At 48.0% G+C, this 26,085-nt stretch overlaps 1 protein-coding gene across 5 annotated transcripts in view; it reads right to left on the bottom strand.

The window, feature by feature from the left end:
- Window positions 1-26,085, bottom strand: part of RNF216 (ring finger protein 216) — a 142,795-nt gene that overhangs the window by 46,848 nt on the left and 69,862 nt on the right. The window lies entirely within an intron of this gene.

The raw sequence follows: 26,085 nt of genomic DNA on the forward strand, positions 1-26,085 counted from the left end.
TGACTGGTGTCCTCAGAAGAGAAGATTTGGACACACAGAGACACATCAGAGATGCATGTTCACAATGGGAAGGCCATGGAAGGACACAGGAAGAAGGTGGCCACCTACAAGCCAAGGAGAGAGGTCTCAGAAGAAATCAAATCTGCTGACGCCTTGATCTTGGACTTACAGACTCCAGAAAAATGAAAATAAATTGTGAAATGTAAAAAAAATCAGTTTCTGTTGTTTAAGCCACCCAGTGTATGGCATTTGGCTATGGCGCCCCTAGCCAACTAATAAAGGAGCCTTTGATGTCGATCAAACCCTAGATGGCGGTGCCTCCTGAGCAGCCTTGACCCCTCACACCGCCCTCTGTTTTTTTTTTTTAAAAGACAGAGATCACAAGTAGGCAGAGAGAGAGGAGGAAGCAGGCTCCCCGCGGAGCAGGGAGCCCCACGTGGGGCTTGATGCCAGGACCCTGGGATCATGACCTGAGCCGAAGGCAGAGGCTTTAACCCACTGAGCCACCCAGGTGCCCCTGATTTTTTTTTTTTTGCATGCGCTGGAGACTGAGTCATGGTTCTTGGGGGGACAGATGAAAACACAGACTGTAGAGTTCCAGAAAACCAAGAATGTCACACATTTATTTCTAATCCAGATGAACACATGGCTTCCTGGAAGCACCTGCCTCCAAATATGTGTTTACTCCGGGGGAACATTAACCTTGTAGTAATATCAGTTAATTAATTAAGTTTTTAAACAAGTAATCTCTACATCCAACCTGGGGCTCAAACTCACGACTCTGAGATCAACAATGGGCTGCTCTAACGACTGAGGCAGCCAGGTGCCCCAGTTACTTTTGTCTTCACTGAAGATGTCGAATAGTCTTACCCTACAAAATGATCAGATTGGAGAGTTCTGTTTGCTAAATTCAGTTAAAAGAAGCAGAGCAACCAGCCTTAGAATAAGCACCGTCCCCCACCCCCCTAGTAAGAGTGGAGTGCTTGCAATGTGCAGAGATAGTTTATGCTACTGACCAACTTCGACAGGAATGAGACTGTATTTTCTGGGAATAAAGAGAGGTCTCCAGAATTCACAAAACACGTGCTGAATTAAATTTGTATCCATCTTCCTCTATCTTCTCGCCAGTACCAAAAATAAATAGTTTACGATATTTAGGTGTAATTAATTACATCTATTTCAAAAAATATTTACCAAGCAAGCTGGACGCCGTGTTAGGAAGTAGACTCTGTCCCTAATTTTCAGGAGACTGTAATATTCAAGAACACAGCTGCCACACTGGGGAAGGTATGTGCTGTGGTGAGTGCTGTGAAGTGTATAAACCTGGCGATTCACAGACCTGTACCCCCGGGGCTAGTAATACACTATATGTTAATAAAAAATAAAAAATAAAAAAATTAAAAAAAAAAAAAAAAAAAAAAAAAAAGAACACAGCTGCCGAGCAAAAATGAGATTCAGTTTGCCCAAGGTTTTAAATTTAAGAGAAGTCAGAGATCTGGAATTTTTCACAAAATCTGATTTTATCTATCGGTAGCTAACTAAAAACTCGTTCATCATGTTGACAAGGACTACACACGCACGGATCCCGTGGGGGTGTGCATCCACTTCACAACTTCCCCGTGCACTTCACGGGTCAGGCCCAGGACTGGATACAGCCAGGGGCAATTCTGGGCACCAAGGAAACATTCACCCACTGAACTGCTATACTCGCCGGCCTGGCCCATTGTTCTCACCACTCCCAGCCCACGCTTGAAAATGTATCACGCGTGGTTTTCTTTTTCTTTTTTTTCCTCCTAAAGATTTTTATTTTATTTATTTATTTGACAGACGGAGATCACAAGTAGGCAGAGAGGCAGGCAGAGAGATGGGGGGAAGCAGGCTCCCCACTGAGCAGAGAGCCCGATGCGGGACTCGATCCCAGGATCCAGGATCATGACCTGAGCTGAAAGAAGAGGCTTTAACCCATTGAGCCACCCAGGCGCCCCAATACGTGGTTTTCTTAACTATGGAGTGAGGAAGGGGCCAGAAGCCTGGGGCTCTAGAAGCCACCGGAGGTTCTCGCTCGGTGATATGAAGGAACAGCAAGGCTGACCTGGCACGATATGGCAGCCGGGAGGGAGAGCAGGAGGCCAGGGCTTTGGTCCAGCGTGAGACTCGGGGCCAGGTGGAAGAGCAAATTGGAAGGTTCTGAAGAACCTCTTCCATCCAGCTAAAGAGAAAAACCCCGAACAACCTTAAGAAACCATAGCCTATGAGAAAAATCCGCTGGCCCAGGACTCCTAGAAGACTGTTCAAAGAGGTGCTGATGCTCACTCATTTGTAGGAGTAAAAGGAGGGGAGCCTTTAAACATGGATGCAAAAATGGTTAGTGCTTCTGCTGTAAGATGGCAGAGTCCCACAATTTAACTGAAAGCTTCATTTTTTCATTTTTTATTTTGAGATAACAGCATGGAAAGCAGCAATGGCTCTGGAACACGTAGATGAGGGGACTTTTATTCGGTGCCCATTATGAGCTAGTTACTGGAGAGGGTGCCTCCTGTCCACGTCTCAGGCACCAGGGTTATCGTGGGCCCGCATGGGAGACTCCTGCTGTGGAGAAACTTTGCCGCGCTGTGTCTCAGTGGACGGGGAGAGGCAGAAGCACACATATCCTGAAGCCCACAGCACCTCCTCTATTGAGTTCTGGTTCCAAAGAAACTCCCTGTTCCTCAGTCCCCTACCTGAGAAGTTTATGTAAACTTCAACACAAAACAAATCTGGCAGTGAAAGTGTTGATGGCAGGTGTAAAAAACAAGACAAGCCGGGTCACAGCCGACCTGCAGCAGAGCCGTGGACTGTTTCCCACAGAAAGAAATGGGTGTCGAGTGCTCCAGACCCACTGCTCCAGTCCAGGCTGCCTGGTGTGTGGCTCCCACAGCTTTAGTGGTGCTCCTGGGACACCCAGAGAGGGCATGGCAGGGGGTGGGTGCGGGGGTGGGGGGTGGGCAGAGGCACACCTGGAAAGAGTAGCCCTGAGCCGGAAAAAGCTGGTGTAATCTAAGACCTTATTTTTATGGAAGAATAGCACTCCAGGCCTAACAACTGGGAAAAATAAAACAAAACAACAAAGGACTCACAAACACACAGGACAATATGAGAACCATGACATACAGAAAAACCACCAGCCTTCCTTAGGTCTCAGGCTCAAACAGCTTCCCCTCTAGCCATTGTCCGATGCTGTGATTTCAAGGCTGACCTTGGGTCCAGGAACAGGTGTGCGTCCAGCTGGGTTGCTCCCACAGGACCAGAGACTGCAGGACACAATCTCACCAAGGTCCCTATTTCCAGTGGGCATTATTTATACATATAAATATACAAGCTACTGCTGCTTTCAAAAAAAATTTATCTGAGGTGCCTGAGCAGCTCAGTTGGTTAAGGATCTGCCTTCTGCTCAGGTCATGATCTCAGAGTCCTGGGATCGAGTTCCACATTGGGCTTCCTGCTCTGTGGGCCAGGAACTCTACTTCTCCCTCTAGCTTCTGCCCCATTACCTGCTCATGCCTTCCCTCTCAAATAAATAAATAAAATCTTAAAAAAAAAAAAATGAAGATATTAAGGGCGCCTGGGTGGCTCAGTGGGTTAAAGCCTCTGCCTTCAGCTCAGGTCATGATCCCAGGGTCCTCGGATTGAGCCCCTCATAGGGGGTGGGTGTCTGCTCATCGGGGAGCCTGCTTCCCTTCCTCTCTCTCTGCCTGCCTCTCTGCCTACTTGTGATCTCTGTCAAATAAATAAATAAAATCTTTAAAAAAAAATGAAGATTTTATTTATTTGTCAGAGAGATTTTATTTATTTCTTTGTCCCTGCTGAGCAAGGGAGCCTGATGCAGAACTTGACCCCAGGACCCCAGTTAACCAACTGAGCCACTCAGGTGTCCTGGGGCTAATGCCTCTTAAAAGACAAATCAAATGAAGTTGTGTTAAATGATCTTTTTTTCCCCCCTCTTTTAAGGATTTTTGAGAGCAACAGAGTGTGCACACATGTACACACACAGGCGTGCGCGGGGGTGTGGGGTAGGGGGGTAGGGTGGGGGAAGGGACAGAGGCAGAGAGAAAAGCAGGCTCCCTGCTTATCAAGGAGCCTGATGCGACTGGATTCCAGGACCCTGGGATCATGGCTTAAAAGCCCAAGGCAGCCTTTTAACCAACTGAACCACCCAGCACCCCGTCAAATGACCTTAAGAAGAAACCACTACAGAATCTCAATGTGCACAGCCATCCCACCCAACATTCTAACAGCACTCCTGCAGAGCTTATAAGGTGCCGAGAGTTGAAAAGATTTTACTTTGTATCATTTCTATCTATACATCAGGGTGTTCGTTTCTGAGCAAGCACATATTAGAGACTGCTAAGCATACATTTCTCCTGATCATTTCCCCCTGCCTCTGAACACTACCTGCTCCACTTGCTGTATGTGCGTCAAGGCCTCCAATGCTCATTAAAGATGTGCAGGAGAGAAGTTGTACCCATAGTAGGACGTGATTGCTAATGATATAACCATTCTTTCGGCTTTCTTACCATTTCCCGGAGCTTTCTACCATAAAGGGAACAAAAAAAAAGAAAAAGGAGAAGAGAAAAGAGTAAAGAGAAAAGACCATGACTGAAAGGTCCATATACAGTGTGTAGTTGACGATAATAACAACAGGTCCTTATAAAGGCATTGTTCGAAGCACCTACAGCCAGGATCCTCTGAGTGGAAAGAAATTACTAAGAACTGGTCTGGAATCTGGCCATTCAATTGCTAATACTGAGGGTTAAGAGCCAAACAGCTAATCCCATTCTGGGTGTGTCTGTCATTACCTCACTAGCATTTACTGTCCACAGCCCTGGGACAGCTGCTCAGAACATTCCAGGAAAGAATCTGCCCGGAGGGAGGGTCATACATACAGAGGCCATTAGGGTTACTGAATCAGAAACCCAAAAATCAGGGCAAGGGGATACTAGAATGTGAAGGAGTTGGACAATTAATTTCCTGTTTCCTTCCTGGTTCCCACAGGAGCCAGTGGGTCACTCCTTTACATACAATGGCGCACAATCTCATGGCCAACTCCCAAAGCAAAACCATACATGGACTATCAGGTCACTAGATTCTGCAACTGTTCTTCTGTAATTAACTGTTAACTTCTACCTTCTGCTTGATTCCTATCTTGATCCTGGAGGTGCTGGGGTTTCCTCCCAGTTCAGAGATGATGACTCCAGCGCAGGCTTGCCTAAATGCATCCCCACTGAGCCAAAGGGCGCTGGCTCCAGAACTGGCAAGCATCTAGGCTTCTTTTGTGAGGCTCTGGGGCCCTCTGCTGGCTGCCTGCTGTAACTGTTAGCTCCTCGATAGACTAATAAAACAATTCCCCTCGGAAAGCTACTACCCATGTTGGGTCCATCGATAAGGCTTTCAACTCACTTAAAACAGCCACCTGCAGAGAAACACAACACAGCCTTAAGTCATCTGAGCTTCTGCAATGTAAATATTTTATCCATATCTCATGAACAGGATCTGCAGAACAACGGCTTGCGACCAGTCTCAGGAAGGAAGTGACAGACAAGCGTCTGCCTCTGCCCGAGATAATCCTCTGATCAGCATCACAGCCTCCCAAGCACATACCGCTAATCTCGTCACACAGACAAGTGGGACTCTGACAGACGAGTGCAACAGGGCTCCCCACATAACCTGTCCCACATAACCAGTGTGGTCAGGAATGCTGGGTAGATCTGGGCACTTTGCCTCGGTCACTTACTCAATGGTGACCACGGGTGGGTGGATGCCTCATCTCTCCCACCTTCGGTTTCCAAATCTATAAAAGGGGATGTCAGGAGGCTGGGGGATGGAATGAGACAACTCCCCTCCAGCACGTACAGCTGCAGCAGCGCGCAGCGCACAGCAGAGACGGTAAGTGGGAAGAGCCGCTGCTCTGCGTTGGCTACCAGGCTACCGGGACTGCTCACCCCGTCGCCCTTCCAGCGCAGTGCAGAACACCCTGCCCTGTCTGCAACAATCAGGACGGAGAGGGCCCACACACAGAGGGTGACACCTATTTCTGGACACCAACTCACCAAGTGAGAGCTGGCTTCTCTCACTTAGAAAGCAGAAGGAAAGGGAGAGCTGACAGAGCACTGAGAGCGATAAAGGACCGGACAGCAGGTCCGCAGAGACAGCTGAGGAGGCTGCACGCAGCGGTGGAGCCGAGTGTGAGCAGGTGGAGACGTGGGGGGCACGGGCGGTTTATCAGCTGATTTCCAATAACCCCGCCCGCACAGAGACTGGAGATGGCCCTGAGCAGAGCAACAGGAAATGTACGGAAGCCTGAATATCTGAGTAAGGCTGCCAAATCTAGGAGGACGAGCTTAGATACACAGCAGGGTAAGGGACGACAGCCAGCACTGGCTCAATGCTTATGGACTAAGCACCTTCTTACCTTAAGTCCTTCGGCCCGGATAAAAGACCTCCCTCCATGGGAGCACAGCACCCCTGATGAGGAGACTGCAGCACAGGGTGATGCGGGTGGCTGAAGGCCACACAGCTATTGAGGCAGGGGCTGGGGTCTCAACGCAGGCAGAGCTGCTGACCGACAGCCAGCTCTGCCACCACCTAGGAACTTTGGGCCAATCTCTTAGGTCCAGAATGGAGCTGCGCAGGGAACACGGTTGCCTGACCCACCTCCAAGGGACAGGCGGTGAGGACGCCAGGGAAGTTGGTCGAGTCCTTCCGACAGGGAAAGCTGACTGGAGAGCCCCTCAGCAGTTCCCCCTGCCTGGTGTTTCTGGGAGCTGCTGTCTGCACCGCATAATCAGTCATCTGACAAGGCCTGAGCTCTACGTACTGTGGCAATGGATCACAAAATCAATCCATTGAAATCAAGCAAGTGAAAGACCATGCCTGTCGTGGAATCCGCCAGTGGAATGTGCTGTTGCAGGATGCAATTTAAAAAGCAAGCAAGCAAGCACCAAGCAAGCAAGCACCAAGCAAGCAAGCACAGCACAGCACCAGGAGAAGGAGCACATTTCTGTGTGTGCATTTAAAACCCTTGATTTTAGGACAATAGTCACAGAAGTGCCTTTAGAACTGGGGGGGGGGGGGGGGGGCGGGGAGGAGGTGTGCCTGGGTGGCTCAGTCCATTAAGTGTCCAACTTTTGGTCTCAGCTCAGGTCTTGATCTCAGGGTCATGAGTTCAAGCCCCACACTGGACTCCATGCTGGGCCTGGAGCCTACTTAAAAAAAACAAAAAACACAACAACAAACAAACAAAACAAAACAAAAAAAACCCAACTGGCCCAGCAATAGCTAGAGTATCACACAAGATCCAGAGCCAGCTCCTATCACACTCTGATAAAGCCAGCTGCTCCCCCCAAGGGCCAGCCCGCCCATGTCTGCCTTTTTGCTGGTGACAGATGGTCCCGTAGTGAGGGGGGCAGTGCGGCTGCGCAAGGTGTCTTCACCCGCAAGCTGCCCTCTCCGCTCTCCCCGCCTCCCATCTCTTCTCACCTCCAGATCTTCCCCCAACTGCTATCAGAATAACCTTCCGAGACACTGAATGTGATCACGTGGAGCCCGTTGCCTATCCTGGATGGACTCCCCACCCTCCCAGCCACGTCACCGCCCCACCCACCCTTGGAACCGCTTTCAATATGCTGCACCCTGTTCTGGGAGCCTCTCCTACTCCTCTGCCCCAGCCCTAGAGCAGCCCTCTAGGTCCAGTCCTGGAGTCGATTCTCCACGATATCCAATTCTCCCAGGCAAAATCAGTCAGCCCCCGCCGCCCTACCCCGCCCCGTGGCACCCAGGCTCTGACGGCTCCCCTACGCAGCAGGCTTACAGCCCCACCCGGCTACACGTTTCTGAAACAATCCAGATCACCTGGTCTCACAAAGCTGTTCTTAGTCTCCCCTGGGACACTGAAGCATATTACCACCCATTAGCTAGTCCTTCCAGCTCTCTCCCTTAGGTCCCTCCACTCCTGCTTGTGTCCAGAAACCACCACCATTTCTGACTGAGACGACCACAGAAAGAGCCTAGATTTTGATTGTCACTATCCCTCCAGGGCCTGCCACTGTGTCTCCAATAGCTTCTACACTTCTGGGAAGAAAACCACTAAAACCCACTAGCCCTCTTCCAGTGCACATCTCTTCCTGGTTTATTCCAAGGGTTTTCTCAAAGCCCTAAGGGTCAGAGAGGACCCTGAGAATCAAGGGCAGACGTCCCCCTCCTTTCTAAGTCTACCAACTGAGCACATCATGAACGTCTCCCTGACTACATTACTTAGGTAGGTCAACAACAAATCTCGCCAACTCAACTTGGGACAGTTGCATCAGGGGAGCTGCCCAAGCCTCACTGGTCACAACTTCCACATGCCACAGACAGCACTGGCCTGCCTGAGTACATTATTCATGGGCCCGGGTGTCCAGTCAAGTGCCACAGTTCAGTTCGGAGTTTACAAATGGGACACATTGCCAGAACGGGAAGGGAAAAGACCAAACTCAAAACAAGTTCAGAGTCAAGACGGTGGCCTCAAAGGGTGCATGCATCATCTTCTAAAGAATGCTACAAAGGTGACTGAAGGTGACAAACTCCCCGAGCCACCCTAAGCCTTGAGGGAACATGTTCATGCTCTCAAGACAGAGCTTCATGTCTCATGGATACCAAGAATTTAAGAAACAAGACAGAGGATCATAGGGGAAGGAAAAGGAAAAGGAAATAAGACAAAACCAGAGAAGGAGACAAACCATAAGAGACCATCTCAGGAAACAAACTGAGGGCTGCTGGGGGGTGTGGGGCAGGGAAAGGGTGGCTGGGTGACGGACACCGGGGAGGGTATGCACTACGGGGAGTGCTGTGAATTGTGTTAGACTGATGATTCCCAGACCTGTACCCCTGAAACAAGTAATACATGCTGTGCTAATTAAAACAAAACAAAACACAGCCTCATGGGCAAATCTGTTCTCGCTCTTTGCGCACTGTTTCTCCCCCAGCAGTGGCTCTCCTTACAGCAGAGTCTGTCCAGAGGCGCCCGCACTTCGACCGCAAGCACGCCCGTCCACTCGGAGGCCACCCGAGAGCACAGCCAGTGTGAGTGCCGTCCTGCCCGGACACACAGCGTGGGCTTTCCCCTTTCTAAACTGCAAGGTTGGTAGATTCTGTACCTCTGGGCTGGCCCACACCGGCTTTTGCTCAAAGGTGGACTCTAAAGATCCCTATTCTGTTTTGAAATCCTTCGGAAACACTTCAAAACCTATTTCAGAGTAGCCCTTCACAGCTGTTGGGGTCGCTATGGAAGGGCAGCCAGTATCTGAGCTGAAGAACATACTATGGCACTTTTCTTTTTTAAAATATGCAGCATGGGGCGCCTGGGTGGCTCAGTGGTTAAAGCCTCTGCCTTCAGCTTGGGTCATGATCTCAGGGTCCTGGGATCGAGTCCCGCACTGGGCTCTCTGCTCAGCAGGGAGCCTGCCTCCTCCTCCTCCTGTCTCTTTCTGCCTGCCTCTCTGCCTGCTTGTGATCTCTCTGTCAAATAAAAACAAAACAAAACAAAACAAAACAAAAAAACTTTAAAATATGCAGCATGTACTGGAGGAAAGAGAACTACGTGTTAACTCAAATTCTGGAAAGAATTTTGTAAGTCTCAAGAAAATAGATTCTCTTGGACCCAGGAGTTCTACTCTAAGGAGTCTCCTAAGGAACCATTTTAAGAAAGAAGAGGCTTTATGTGCAAGAGCCACGCACTGCACTATCTGCAAAAGCGGAAAACACTTCACACCTCGGACTCAGGGCACATGGAACTCAACCAGAGTACATCTGTCTGACACAAGTTCACCAATTGTTTAAGAATGCAGAAGGTGGGGACGCCTGGGTGGCTCAGTTGGTTGGACGACTGCCTTCGGCTCAGGTCATGATCCTGGAGTCCGGGGATCGAGTCCCACATCGGGCTCCCAGCTCCACAGGGAGTCTGCTTCTCTCTCTGACCTTCTCCTCGCTCATGCTCTCTCACTGTCTCTCTCTCAAATAAATAAATAAAATCTTAAAAAAAAAATGCAGAAGGTGTTTCTGTCAGGCTAAGGAAAAAAAAAAAAAAGCTGGGCATGACACGGTGCTTACAGAATGATTACAATCATGTGGCAAAAAGCAAATGCGAGACCACAAGCTAAAGATACAGCATCACATGTTGGGAAGGGGAAGATGGACCAGAGGCATCTGTGTGAGGCTGCGCAAGTCCCGTGCCCTGGGCTTCCTTGTCAATAAAAATGGGGAGAACAAGTACTTGGCAGGATCTCCTCAAAGATAAATGAGAAACTGGGTGCACCCCATAAAGGACAGCTGCTCTTCTCACGCAGTGATGAGGGGGACAGCTGGTGCCTCCCACATTCCTCGCCACACTAAGGTAGGAGCAATGTCATTTCCTTGCTCTCCGTTAGATGTAACCTTGGCCACAGGTACTTGCGCATCATCTTTTTTTTTTCTTTAAAGATTTATTTACTTGAGAGAGAGAGAGAGAAAAAAAAAGAGTGCATGTGCATGCAGGAAAGGGCAGAGGGAGAGGGAGAGACAGTCTTAAGCACTCCATGCTGAGCGTGCAGCCTGATTTGGGGTTCGATCTCAGGACTCTGAGATCACGACCTGAGCCAAAACCAAGAGTTGGGCGCTTAACTGACTACACCACCCCGGAACCCCACGGGCATCACTATCTTAACTATGTCACTAGAACCTTCTAAACAGATGTGCTGGCCTCAATCCTGGCTCTGCTGTCTATGGGTGTGTACTTAACATGAGCCAGGCAGAGGCCACTTTTAGGCAACAGGCTTGAACGATGGTAACATGAGTAAGGCACAAGGGCCCACAGTGACCACTGGGCTGAATGTGAACAGTTCCATCAGGCCACCCACCTTGAAAGCGCCACAGGATCTGACACCAACGGGCTACTTGCGAGCAGGCACAGGTACCACAAAAGGGAAATTCTATATGTTCCCATACGTCCTCACTCTCCCCTAACTCTGGCCTCCCGTCACCACGTCCTGGCACACAGCCTCCCCTCTGCTGTACTGCCCACTGCTCCCTTGCAGTATATTCAGCAAATATCTAGGTCTTTTTTTCTGCCTCAGATGAGTCTTTCCACCACTGTGCCAGTGGCCCCCAACCTGATCGGGTCTCCCCACAAGCCCCAGTGTCCCCATCTGGTAAAACGGGGGTAATACTGAAGCCTGGGAATAGTTTTTCAAGAGCTCAACAAAGCAGCAGATAATCAATGAATTGTACAGTTATTGTGGGGCATGTGGGGTGCGGGACAAAGCAGGGAAGTTTTTAAGGAAAAATAGTAACATTACATGACAAGTTACATACGGTGAGAAGGCTGGCTGTGACTGAGTTAAGGACTAGATAAAAGCAGATGGTGATGTGTGAAGAACAAGGGGGCAGAAAAGCAATTCAGCCTGGTCAGCATTTGACACTGACTTGTGATGGGTGAACATGGGGTTCCACTAGTTGGGGGCTTTCTAAGCTGAGCCTGTGCATTAAAAAGCAAAAGCAAGTGCTTGCTTCGGCAGCACATATATTAAAAAGAAATGAATAAATTAAAATAAATAATAATAATAAAAAGCAAATATAAAAACAAACAAAACCATCCTGATGTTCAAACTACTGCCAGTCTCTGTTACTCCTGACCTGCTACAGGAAGCACCAGCCGCCACTCCTGGTGCGTGATGCCCCTGGGGTTTCTGGAAAACAAGCCTGGCTCATGTCAGTGGCAGCAAAGATCACCCCAGGAGTTGTGTTGCGTTCTCATGTCTGCTCAAGGCCCAGGTGTCCCTGCCTTGCTAGCTCCCGAGCAGAGGGGAACAGGGCAGCCTCTACTGACATCTTCACAGCTATTTCAATGGGCACTCAAGGCACAAAACCTTAGCTTTTGTAGGGTCCCCTCCTGTAGCAGGAAGGAAATGTGAACTCCTACTGGGGCAGTCTGCTGCTGCTCCCCAACCCCACGCTCCAGGCTGTGCAGGGAAGGGCCATCATTGAACACCCTGTCCCCCGCTCAGGCTGAGCACAAGCGCCCGCCCTGCTGCGGGGCAGCGGCACACCAGAGCGAGCCAGCTTCTGTGGGCTACAACCCGCGCATCCCCTCAACCCTGCCACCTTTGTCACGGGCTGCTCATTCCACACTCTGCCTCTTACAGGGAGCGAGACCACAGCAGAAAGACAGTGAGCCATCATCAGTCACTGGCCTCAGGCTGCCAGAACCAGGGAAGCTCCCCACAGCTGTCATCGCCACAGATGTGGACACAAGGGTGGCTCTGCTGGCGGGGACAGCCTGAGGTGGAAAGAACCCAACTGCCTTGAACAAAGACACCACCTTCTCTTTGCTCCACAGGCTCTCGGCCCTGTTCTGCCTTCACAACTAGATAGATAATTGTGATCAATGTTGGGAGAGGAGACGTTCACTGGCCCCTGTCCAGGGTCCAAGTGAGGATTTTTACATCTCTGGAAGAGCAGGGCTGTAGAAACTGTTCTATTATCTTATCGCCCTGGATGCCAAGGGATGCACACTAAACACTGCTACTTTGAAAACACAGCAAGCTGTAAGATGAACTCCGTAGAGGCAACTTTTACTACCTTTTCTTTTCTTCCCCCAACTGAAAGGACAGAGTGATGAGCTGAAAATGAACGGGGAGGGGCTTGGTGGGTGGGGAAGCATGCTTGAGCCCCTCTCCTCTCACAGACACATCCAAACGGCAAGTCACCAAGGCTGGAAACGCTGAGCTCAGGGGTAATTAAATCAAATTAATCCTGGGAAAAGAGCTTTAAATATTCAAAGCCCCATTAATCCTCATGCCTCATAATTAAATATGTATGTTAAGAAGGTTTGGACAAAAGCAAAACATTTTCAAAATGTGACTTCTTTACATTCATAGCATTATAATGCATTTAAAGTACTGGTCTTATAGAAAACTATGTAAAAAATTCAGTGAAGTACACGTTGTAAAAACGCGGCAGAAAGAATATAGCTAGAATCTCTGGTCATCCTGAGCTTTAGAAAAAAGAGCCTTGGGGGCGCCTGGGTGGCTTAGTGGATTAAGCCGCTGCCTTCGGCTCGGGTCATGATCTCAGGGTCCTGGGATCGAGTGCCGCATCCGGCTCTCGGCTCAGCAGGGAGCCTGCTTCCCTCTCTCTCTCTGCCTGCCTCTCTGTCTACTTGTGATCTCTCTGTCAAATAAATAAATAAAACCTTAAAAAAAAAAAAAAAGAAAAAAAAAAAAAGAAAAAAGAGCCTTGATAAACATCGTCACTGTTTTTAGGCTCCACAGCATTTGCCCACTGATAATTTCCACTTTAGTCCTCACCACTTTGGGTCTTGACAGGGCATCCCCTCCCCCAGAGTCTTGGAAAAGTTCTTTGCTTCTGTTGTCCTGGGATCCTCTCTTCTATTTTATCTTCTCAATAAAACACACTGTTCTGTGTCGTCTTCCAGAGAAAACCTTCTCTTTGATAATCAACCACTGAAGAGATTGTGGTCACCCCAACCTACTGTGTGTCTTGGAGGGAAGACACCCAACTTCTGAAGATGAGAGGTGCCACCTAAGAACCTTACCAACATCCCTTCTTCAATCCCTGAACAACCCACTGAGACAGGCAGGTATCATCATACCCATTCTATAGAAGAGGAAACCAAGCTACTAAGAGAATGAAGAACATGCCTAGATTACATAGGTTATGCCCCAAATTCTTCCAGTCATTCCATAATCAGCAGCCTATCACCCTGTTGTTTCCTCTGTTTTCTAGCAGGAAAAAAACAGCTTTTCTGATAAGCTTACTTATGTTAAATGGAAGGTACTAGCTTTTGGAAATGAAATCAGAGAGGTGGCTCCAGAAGTAAATAAACATCAGAGCAATGGGTATATGCAATCAGTCAAGTCTCTACTTTCTGTGTATTGATTCTGTTCCCTAATTGAGAAAACATACAACACAGATTTTAGCCTCAAAGTTCCTGCCATGTGAATCTCACTTCTACACGATGACAGATATGGACACTAACACGAGTCTAGGTCTAACAGATGGAGGGAGCCGTGCAGTTCAAATGAGTGAGATGGAACTTTACCATTGAAATGCCATGAAGCTCTGCCAAGATTTCCTGGAACAGACATGAGAGTATTCTTAACACAAGACTTTCCTGCTTCAAGTCCCGGATTCCTACTGCTGGGCAGTGAGGACACCAGGGTGTTATTCTGCTGTTAAAAGCACAAAACTGTGAAAAACTGAAAGGCATTTCTAGCAATGATTCGTCTTCTTTCACTTATCTTATGTTGAGAGGAGAGCATAAAAAAAGTTGTAAAAAGTGGACCGTAAATGAAGTGGGGTGGGAACTGTATATAGTACCAGACACTCACATATCCAAAAGCTACAAGAAATGGAAGCCAGAGCTGCTGACTGGTTCATTCCAGACACACTGAATGTCAGGAGGAGAAAGGGTTTGGCTAAAACACGTTTTCTGTCTTGGGGTTGTTGGGTGTTTTATTTTAATTTCTGTTGATACCAAGATGACTGGTGAGAGCAAGGACACCCGTGGACACACTACTAAGAAACACAAAAGGCATAAATGAAGACAGAGTGGACTCCTCTTGTTTTAACCCTTCTGTTGGCAGTTTTTGTTTCATTCCAGAAAAAAATAATATACATACTTAACAGATAAACCTTTTACATATTTATACAAGAGGACCCAAACACACTGCACACACTTTACCTCGCTGTTTTCACTTGATAGTGCATTTCTTGGAGAGGTTTCCTGATCAGTACCTATAGATCGATCTTATTTTTTTAGGATGGGTTATGTAAAATTTTGTTAGTGACTCTAGCACTGGATAATTCTCAGTTAATCTGTTTCACATTCTTTTTTAAAAAGATTTTATTTGAGAGAGCGAGAACGAGCAGGGGGAGCAGCAGGCAGAGGCAGAGGGACAAGCAGATTCCCTGCTGAGCAGGGAGCCCAACATGGGGCTCTATCCCAGGACCCTGAGATTGTGACCTGAGCCAAAGGCAGAAGCTTAACTGACTGAGCCACACAGGTGCCCTATTTCACATTCTTATTAAAAAAGGGTTGCTTTTGATAAAGCATGACAAAGGCCCCTAAATGGCCATGGCTAACATTACCATACAGATCACTGTGCTTTTTAAAGTAACAGACTCTGAACTCCAATGTTGATTAAATGAGGAAACAGAGGAAAAGAGTTCAAAGAACTGAATAAAGGAAATAGCCCTTTTTTATCAAGTGGATCTGAAAAGCTCTGGGTATGGAGGATTCTGCTATGGCTCCATCCTTTGTGGAAGAATAGGAGGGCAAGGCGAGGAGACAGAAATTCCTGGTGTGGGGCTCGGCCTTCAGTGCGCACGTGCACCAGGGAGCCCACCGCAGGGCAATGCCACCTCGGGATGCCTGCCCTTCCACACAGCCTGCTTCAAGCACCTGGTTGGTGTGGGACACATGGGAAAAAGTGACAGGATTTACTCTCTGTTTTGAGAACTGTGACTCACCCCAACACTCTGTCAACTGTGGCCACACCTGTAGTATTAAAAAAAAAAAAAAAAGAAGGGAAAGAAGAAAAGAGAAAGGCAAAACATCTCAAGACCAGGAGGCAGGGCACCTAGAAATCTACCTCTTCTCAGTTCTACTGTCAAGTGATCAATGATTCCTCTTTCATGAGCTATTTAAAAAAAAAGTCCAAGCTCTGTGTCCTCTCAAAATGGTCTTTTGTACTTTTAAACAAATAGAAAATATTATTTCAAAGTAGTTTTCTTTTCCTCTTGGACTTTGTACAAGTGATGACATTTCCACAACATAAGAAATCTAGTTCAGGACTGGAATCCTATAATACACAGGTAAAATAATCTAAGTATGTGTAGTTCTAGAAACTGGTATGCGAAGGGCCAGGTAAGTCTGTATTTTATTTTACTTGCATCTTTAAAGTCCCTTTCTATTTCCTGTTCCTCTGGCAGACACGGTCAGTGTTCTCAGGAGCCAGGCGGGTTTTGGCTAAGGTTCTCAGGTGACACGAAAGGCCCGAGATTCATCAGATTCATCACTGTGGCGCAGTGAATGCTCCTCTCTCTGAAACCTACGCCGCTCAGGCCGGGGGAGGAGATGCTGCCCTCACCTTAGAGAACCCGCCATTGCAGCTCCCACCGGGCCTGTCAACTCCTGCCTTCCACAGACATCTGCCAGCACCACACCACCCTCCGAGCAAGCAGGGCTGGTGTTACCCTCATTCCAGAGGGAAAAGGTGGCGGGAAAGGCCTTGGCTAGCTGAGGGCAGAGTTAAATTCGGGGCCCTCCTCCGCTGAGGATGCTCTGCCGCCCAGTATTTTGTGAGTCAGGTCAGTTCCTGCGTTTGGTCCCCCCAGTTCACATCTTCTAAGAGCACAGATGAACGCACGGAGGCATATCCACTGTCCAAGGAGTCAGGCTGACGTTGGGGGGCTTAATAGATGAGCAGACTCAGACCTGGAGGGGAAGGGCTGAGGCAAGCACAGGGCACACAGCACGTGGCCCCAAGAGGACGAAGCCAGCCCTCTGCGGCAGTTCCTTCTGGCTCACACCACCGTGCTGTTCAGCTAGAGCAAGAATCCTGGAGGTTTTTACGGACTAATACAAACAAAACAAATCCCCTTCTCTAACCCTGTGCACAGACAGTGAGAGCCTGCGGTGACCGAGGTGAAGAGCACTTATTTCCCCCTCCTGCCAGCAGGGTCTCTACCGGGTCAGCCTGTGGTGAAAGCCCACCTCCACCCCGAACAACAGAGCACAGACACCAAGCAATTCTGCCCGACAGCAGTATTTTATTGTTATGACACTGTCTTGTGACCCACTTTACTCCCTGCTCCTTACTTCTCGGTTATAAGCAGTAATTAGTAATGTCAGCGTTCTGGCTGGATTGCTCCAGGCCCATTAATAATGCAAGAGCAGGAACAGGATGGATGCGTAAGTGTGCAATAGAGGTTTCAAGGTTAAAAGCAGTAATGGAGAGACTACAGCGGGGGGTGTGTGTGTGTGTGTGTGGTGGTGGGTGGTGTGCAGGTGGTGTTGGTAGGGGAAGAGGAGAGGATGTGTGTCTGTGAGAGGGAGGGAGAGAGAGAAAGATATGGAAAGAGAGGGATCTAAATCTATTTTCTGAAACGCAAATAGTCCCTTTAGGGCAATATGTATGGCAAAGCGCAACTTCCTGGTGTCCTCGATGGAGCTCGCTCCCTCTTCTGAAGGGGACGAACGTCTCTGGCTACCTGGCAGGGAGTGTGTCGTGCTAAGTCTCCGGCTCGGGAGAGTTACTAGTGTATGAAATTGAGGTCAGAGAAAAGTACACCAGTATCTTTCAAACATATTTTCGATGTTTTAAATGACTTCTCTCATAAAAGGCAATGCCTGCTTGTTCAGCAGAACTGGTACCTTCCCACTTAATGCTTTTAAAGGAAAGTCAAGACAAGTGATGCAGAACAGGCCCCGGGTTTGGCAGCCAGGCCCTCCCTCGTGGAAGACAAGACTGCGTTGTTACAACTGCTTCCGCATCTGCAAATCCCCCACACCGCCATGGCTCCAAGGGGGATTTCCAAAGGTACCATATCAGACCTTCCTGCAAAGAGCTTCGTAGGAAGAACTGAATGACCACACACAAGCCTGCAGATTATGCACGGAAAAGGATCAGAAGAGCTATCTGAGAAATATTTGCTTGGTAGTTGGGGGAAGGGCCACACAGCAAGGCTGACTGTTATCTGTGACTCCTGAACTGTTCTTAGTTAGCTTCACTGTCTTTTAAGCAGAGAAGGATTTGCTATTAAACCTTTTATTCATCCCTCACATACCAAAAGTGAGCTGTTTTTGGTAGTAGGAAAGTAACAACTTCATCTGCTAGTTTCACAATCAAGGGCAGACATTTTTAAAACTGGTCATCGTAATGCTTAGGTGAATCAGAACCCATTCTTACTTGTGAGTCAGAAATAGTCTCTGTGGGAAAAGGAAGCAGCTGGAAGCAGTCTTGAATGGTTACTAATGAAAGCTGTATTTATCCCCTGACTTTGGGGCCACGGTTTTTTCACTGGCTGTGTACTGTCCAGCAGTTCCTGGGCACGCGCTGTAGACGGGGCTCCTGCAGAAAGGGCAGTGAGAAGGCAGAGCTGCCGAGTTCCAGCTCTTTCCGCCGACCCTGAAACCCCACCACCTCACCTATAATCTGAGGCCATGAACTCTTTTTGAGGGAGGTAAAGTCAGCCCCCACAACAATCCAGGAGAAATGGCTACGGGGTTAAACACATGCAAGCACAGTTTAAAAATAACATTTCTACCTTTCGAGTTCCCTTAAAACCAACAGAACAAAATCCTTTTCCTTTAAAATTCTGGAGTTGTCTGGGCTGATGAAAATGAGTACATTATTTTTTGAACTGAAAAAGTAATACAGACCAACTGCCCCATCCCCCACCTCCGTGGGCCTCCCCTGAAGCACCACCTGGGCACCAATGCAAGAAACTGCCCTTCCACACGGATTTTCTGTACATGTCAGCACACCTGTCCTCCGCTCATCTGAGACCCAGATATACACATACCATACCCACCCACCGCTCTACAACTGGCTTTTTTCACTTAACAACATCTTGGGGGCAGCTCTGTCTTGGCACTACTGGACCCATGTCATACTTTTAAATCTTATTGTGTATGCCAGGGGTTGACTGACTGGAGCTCATGGGCCAAATCTGGCCTGCTGCCTGTTTTTATAAACATCATCTTACTGGATCACAGCCACGTTTTTTCATTTACGCACCGTCTAGGGTTACGTGTGTGCTACAAAAGCTATGACACAGACTGTGTAGTTGAAAAAGCCTAAACTGTCTGCTCTCTTGCCCTTTCTAGAAATAGCCTGCCGTCCCCTGCTGTATGCACCGAGACATATTTAACCTGTTTCCCGTTGATGGACATTCAAGTGGAAAACTCCTTAAAATTCCTTAAGATTAAAATTAGACTCTGCAAATGCTGAGAAGCATTAAGAAGGCTGAGGAAAGGAAGAGCAGTAACTAGCTGGGCAGAGGCCAGCATGGAGGAGAAGGCTTAAAGAGGGAACTTCAGGGTGAGCTATAACCTCCCAAGTGTCACTTCCTCTTTTTAGAGGAAGCAAGAGGCGAACTGTAGGACTTCTGATAAGAGGAAATCCCCCTTTGCTGTATCAAAGCTACTCCCTGTGTTTGTGTTTTTCTAAGTTTGGCAAGGCTGCCTGCAGCATACTGTGACCAAATTAGGAAGTGAGCAGGCTGATGTCTCTAAGCTGGTCACCACATGGCCAGGACGCCCAGGCATGCGTAGACAGTGATGGATGGGGAGGGAGAGGCTCTATCCAAGAAGGAAATGCTATTTGCTTGAGAAATTAGCCTGATAAAAATTACACTTAATAAGAGTAAGTGTTCTGTAAGATGGAATTCTCTTGCTGCTGCTGACAATAGAACAAAGGTTTCTACAAGGAAAGACTGTATGAGACAGGCAGTGGAGACAAATTCTTTTGGGCATTATTCTGTTTATTCTGAGGGCAGTGAAGATCTTGAGAAATACCAGGGGAAAATATACCAATTAGCTCTTTAATAGATTAAGATATTTAGTTTTATGCTATTGAGAAAAAAAGAATTTAGATAGGTCACGCTAAAAAAGAATTGTGTAAATGCTCCATTTTACCACGGCCTACCCACTTGCTCTATTTGCTGGAACGGTAAGATTTAAGCTCATCTTAACAGTTTCCAACAAGGTCTAGGAATGTGGTCCTGAATCATTCATACTGAGCTTGTTTCTGCCATCTCTACTCAGTGTAACTCTCTTCAAAGAATGACTTCTGAGTTAACTTTTGATTCTGAGCCAGTGAGCTAAGAATCTATTCTGACCACCAGTACTATTGGGGTAATAAAGTTTAAACTTGAAAAACCTTGCTTTCCTCCCAAATTTCCAGATCAGCAAGATTCTTGGACATGGTTTTTATTCCCTGAAGAATGTGCCTGGTTTATTTCCAGAATCCGCTATGAAATCAGATGTGCAGTTAAAAGTTAAGGTAAGGGTAGGGATGTCTGGGTAGCTCAACTCGTTAAGCATCTGACTTCGGCTCAGGTTATGATCTTTGGGTCCTGGGACAGAGCCCTGAGTAGGGCTCCACACTCAGTGGGGAGTCTGCTTGTCCCTCTCCCTGCTGCGGCTCCTATGCACATTCTCTCAAATGAATAAATAAAATCTTTAAATTAAAAAAAAAAAAGAGTTAAGGTAAGTGTAAATGACAAACCTTAGCTCTTTATAGGAAAACCTTCAGGGGAGTTAGGCAAAAAGATGTGGGGACAGTTCTCAGCCCAACCTGGGAACCTGCTCTCTCTAGGGCAGTGGCTGCTCCAAGAGAAGGCGGAGGCCCAGGGCAGAGGTCTGTGCCGGTGGCCCTGCTGTGGCGTGGGGCTCCAGCTCACTGTACGCGGAGCTCCTATTCTGGTTTCTTCACCAGGCTTATGGGGCAGGAATTCTACAGTCACTCTACTGTTACCAAAAAAGCTAAATGTTTGCTTTCTACCTACTCCTATACTGACTTTGAACAGTATTTATTTATAATCACCTAAAAGATCCATGAATTTTATAGCCAACAACACTACAAAGAAAACACACTTTCTGGAATGCCCTGGCTGACTGACACAGCCACCCACCAAGTAAGAATGATATTTCTATTAGTCTGGGTCTCTATGGCTCACAACTAATGGAGGCAAACAGAGGACCTATACAGACAAGAGAACTATCCCTGAATCCAGAGTCCACGTATAAGTGAAAAACAGAAGTTGGAGAATTTCCTCAAACTACGTGAACCTTGCACTTAACCTCTTCCCTTTATCTATACAAGGAAGATGTCGGGGCTATATGATCTCCCCGGTCCCCTGATAAACCTGGTGCCTGCTACTACAAATCGAGAAAACCAGATGCCAGTATTATAAAACCACCTGGGCAGGCCTGGAGCAGTTCCTCTGCACAGCCCTGGACTACACATTCATGTGTCCCACTAGATGAGTACGAGATGCCAAGGACAGCCACGCCTGCTCCGACCTCACTATGCCCAATCAGAGCACGGCTCCCATGCCCTGCTCTCCACTGCCGCCACCGCCCTGCGGCCTGGCCTGAGTAGGAGATGCGCACGGCAAACGCAGAGCCGTGCTCTCTCCTGGGCTGTCTTCTGCTTTCTCACTGCAGTGCAGAAGGCGCCACGGCTCTACACAAGCTTCGTTGCCCTTTTATGGTAGAAAAATGAATTGCTTGCCCAGCAGTGGAGCTGAGAGAGATGACAGAACGGAAAGTTGTCATTTGTTGTGGTTTTGGCAGCAACAGAATAGAGCATTCTCCCCCCAGCCACCCTTGGATGGACACTGCACACCAGGCATTTAGCAGGGGAAAAGCAAACCCCCCGCCGAACTGCTCCCAGATGCATTCCTTCCTTGCCTGGCCCGCAAAGGGATGTGTTTATTTATGAACAGTGTCAAGCCTTATTTTGGTGGAAATGCACTTTTTACAAAACAAGATATAAAAAAGGCCATTTGTGTTCTGCTGGAAGATCTAAGCAGAGGTGGCCTAGAAAACAGGGTTCCAATCAGATCTCATCCAAGGAACGCCTTCATTTCCTTGCACAACGAGGCCGAAGGACTGAAGCTAGGCAGTGAGATGACCTTGCTCAGAGGAGGAGCTGCCGCTCTTGGTGAAGACCAGCCCAGGCCAGCCCAGGCCAGCCCAGTCAGCCTGATCCCTGTCTCCTGCGTGGCTCAGAGGGATGGGGGAGTAGCCACCAACTCCTGATAAATACATTGGGGGGGGGGGGAGACACACCAATATCCAAGTCCCTGGGGTAATAAACAGCAGTTGGTACCAGAGGGCTTTAAATTGTTTTCATTTCTGTCAGTAGGCTCACAGAAAAAAAAAAAAAAAAAAAAAAAAACAAAAAAAAACAGGCCTCCCAGCAGCTGGGAAAACATGTTGCAAAAGGAGAATTAGGCAATTCTCTGTATGCACATTGGAGTTAGGGAAATTAAGCTTATCTGAGTGAGAGAAATTAAGCTTATCCAACAAGCTTTCGGCTGGAAAACAAGCCTTTTTTAAATGGGTAGGAAAAAGCTTGTGATGGTTACATGGTTTCTTCCATATTTAAAGCACCCAAGGATTAAGAAAACCACGTTGGCCATGGAACTGGAGCAAAGTAGCAGCCACTAAATGAGGGGCCAAATGTCCGGTTTTCCTGTAGCTGGCACTGCGGACCCCTCCACCACAGCATGCCCTCTACCTCCCTCCTCTTCCAACGGGGGTGGGGAGGGTGTGGGGTGTGGGGTGTGGGTGGTGTGTGTGCGCCAGGAACAGCTGGCCTCCTGCATGTGTATGCTCAGGATCCACTGCTAGCCTTGGACCGTCTGGCCTCTCCCCTTGGCCCCTCAGTCAGCCCTCAGAAGATTGGTGTTTCTTTCCTTTCTTTTTTTGGAAGATTATATTTATTTACCTGTCAGTGTGGGCGAGAGAGAGCATGTGCGTGAGTGCACAGATGGGGAGCAGCAGGCAAAGGGAGAAGCAGGCTCCCTGCTGACAAGGTACCTGATGTGGGACTCGGTCCCAGGACCCTGGGATCATGACCTAAGCCGAAGGCAGACGCTTAACTAAGTGAGGCACCCAGGTATCCCAAGACTGTTGTTTCTTTAGGCCAATTCACTCCCACCGAGGCCTCCTGGAGAAGGGTAAAAGAACACTAGCAAACGTCCACAGCACTGCACAAATGGGCTTTGGGACTAGAGGTTTTGTTAACCAAGGACCACAAGAGCACTGTGCATCCCCAGGTCTCAGGCTGCTAGGTCACCAGAAACAACCAGATGTTCCAGGCACCACCCGCTGCCACCCCCCCCCATCTCCCCTCACCCCCCATGCCTTCTTCTGTGGCTGTACAAGATCCATCCTCCCACCAGCACTTTGATCACACCATCTCTACATCAGGCTTGCAACAGCTCCCTGGTGTGTCCAGAATCAGAGTCAGGCCTCTACTTTGTAGAGCCCTTTTTGAGCTGGAGTCCATCTATCCTCCTAGTCAACTTTCTTCTGGTCACTCACGTCTACTGGTTGACCCCTGAATAGCTGTCTGTGTCATTCCCTGGTCGGGAATACTGGTCTACCTGCACCTATCAGGCCCCGTTATGACTCTGTCAGGCCAAGGGCGCCTGGGTGGCTCAGTGGGTTAAGCCTCTGCCTTCTGCTCAGGTCATGGTCTCGGGGTCCTGGGATCGAGTCCCACAACAGGCTCTCTGCCTGCTTCCTCCTCTCTCTCTACCTACTTGTGATCTTTGTCTGTGAAATAAATAAATAAAATCTTAAAAAAAAAAAAAAGACTCTATCAGGCCAAGATCCAGCTCTTCACAAAGTGTTTCCAGACTGCGCCCAATGAAAATGACTGTCCCCTCCCTCCTCTGGCTTTCTCCAGCAGTTCCCATTACATCTCACTATTTAGCTGTCTGCACAAGGGAGTTGGCTTCCCTTGACCCAGATCTGAGGGTAGGACTGTTACTGTCTATTTTGTATTTCTTGAGGCATAGCAATACTCCAAAAAAATCTGAATGAATGACCAAATTCCAATCAAAGCCAACCAGCCTGTGCTGGCATAAGCCTATGCTGAGGGAGCAGCTAAGAGAGCAAGGCCAAAGTTGTAGGAAGGAGTGAGTCCAAGGGAAGAGTGCAGGGGAGAAGGCAGCGCTGCACAGCAGACAGGGCCATGGTGACAGAGGGCTCAGGGACAGGGAGTCTGCCTGGAGAGAAGAGCCATGCTGTGAGAGCTAAGGGGAGGTCAGAATGGGCGCCTGCCTCAGGAGAGAAGAGGAAGAGGCTTTTATGGGAGGTGAAAGGGCCTCCTGGGAGCCAAGAGAATTATGGCAACTGGAGACGTCTGGAACAGCAAAATCTCACTGAAGAGGGGAGAAGTGGTGGAAAGGACAAACTGCAGTCAAAGAAAAGAGAAGAAAAAATTGTGGCCTCCATCACTCTCTTTGTGCTAGAATCTCAATCAGCTTCTCAGGTATGGGGAAACTTTTGAAACTTAAAATGCTTTTCTCATACGAATTTCTGATGAAATAAAACAAAAAAGTGCTTTTATGAGGCTATAGGTACTTGATCTGAGAAACTCTTAGACTATTTCTCTTTGAAAAGCAAATACAAACACCAGTTTGAAAACCCTCAGTATTGGAAACCAGGGACTTTGGACTGGAAGGACACCCAAAAGGTCATCTGGTCTCTTCTCTGGCCTTGAAGCTGCACCATATGCTGGAAGTCATTCCAGAGAAAGCCTATCCAAAAGCCTCCAGCAGGGCCTTGGCACAGGGGCCCAGGTTCCTAGACCCTGTTTCACTGGTTATATTATGGTCTAGTGATCCATTCTGGATTTCCTTCTGGGTAGCTGAAGTCTTTTTTTCTCAGGGAAGCTGGAAAACACCAAGTCATGACCACTCCTACAGAAGAATCTTGTACAAATACAGAAACCATAGACAGACAGACAGACACACACACAGCCTTCCCTCCTCCAAGATGACCAGCCCCTTCATCTTCCCACAAAAAGCTGTTAACATTTTCCTATTATGTAACAAATTTCCCTCATCTCTTAGAAAAGTGACCATGCCACAGAATTGGACATCTAAGTACAGATCTTTGGGGAACTGAGATGCCTTCAAAGCAACAAAGTAGGTAAGAACACAAATATAGAAAAGTCAAGTGAAACTAGGCTTTTTTTCCAATATGATGTTTTAAAAATTAACTTTTTAAATATATAAAAGTATAAGCAATAAACATGCGTGATGGGTCCCCACATACCCATCCCTTAGGTTTAATAATTATCAACTCAGGGCCAATTAGCTTTTTGTACCCCATCTTCTCTTGCTCAGTGTAACTTTATTTATTTATTTTTAATAAAGATTTTATTTACTTATTTGACAGAGAGAGACAGTGAGTGAGAAGGGGAACACAAGCTGGGAGAGTGAGAGAGGGAGAAGCAGGCTTCCAGTTGAGCAGGGAGCCGGATGCGGGGCTCCATCCCAGGACCTTGGGGTCATGACCTGAGCCGAAGGCAGACACTTAACAACTGAGCCACCCAGGCATCCCTGCCCAGTGTAATTTTTTTTTTTTTTGCCCGGCATAATTTTATTTATTTATTTAAAAAAAGATTTTATTTATTTGACAATAAGAGATCACAAGTAGGCAGAGAGGCAGGCAGAGAGGGGGAAGCAGGCTCCCTGTTGAGCAGAGAGCCTGATCCCAAGATTGAGCTGAAGGCAGAGGCTTAACCCACTGAGCAACCCAGGTGCCCCTGGCCCAGTGTAATTTTAAAGTAAATCTCTGATCACGTATAATTTCATTTATAAGCATTTCAGTTTGTATCTCTAAAAGACAAGGACTCTTAACACCAGCCAGCCATACCTAAATCACACCTAGAACCACCTAATACCAAGTAAGGCAGCCTTGGATTTGACTCCTGATGTCCCCTGCTAGCCGTGACTGAGCAGACAAGGAGCAGAAAGTCCCCAAAAGACGCTACTGGTAAGAGCTCCACTGGCAGGCCTGTCAGCATCTGCCTGTTGAAGGTGCCAACCCCCCCACCTCACACGACCGGGACCGCCTTTGCTCTTTCTGACAGAACGGCGCAGGAGCCAAGGCTGTGCTTCTTATTCTTACCCTGACCCTGGCAGGCTGGACTCAGTATGTCAGAGCTGATCCTAGTCGCCAAGGTCGTTTTCTCAAGGAGCATTGGTATGTGGTGCAGATACAGAGCACACAGCTGCCCTTGGCTCTCAAGAAATGGCAGTGCTGGCTCCCGAGCCTGTTACCGTGGAGACGAAGGGCAGTGGGCTCTGCGACCGCGCAGTTAATCTCACTCCGAACAGTAAACTGGCGCACAGATACAGACATGCATTTCTAATCGTGGTCTGGGAGAGGGCCATGCAGCCTCGGGGGTGAAAGAGGCCCTCCTCATTCTCTATATGTTTGTCTCCAAGTCAGGGAGGACACTGAACAGTCAAATGCCATTT

This window comes from Mustela erminea, chromosome 20 (assembly GCF_009829155.1).
Source record: "Mustela erminea isolate mMusErm1 chromosome 20, mMusErm1.Pri, whole genome shotgun sequence".
In the NCBI taxonomy this organism is placed as follows: Eukaryota; Metazoa; Chordata; class Mammalia; order Carnivora; family Mustelidae; genus Mustela; species Mustela erminea.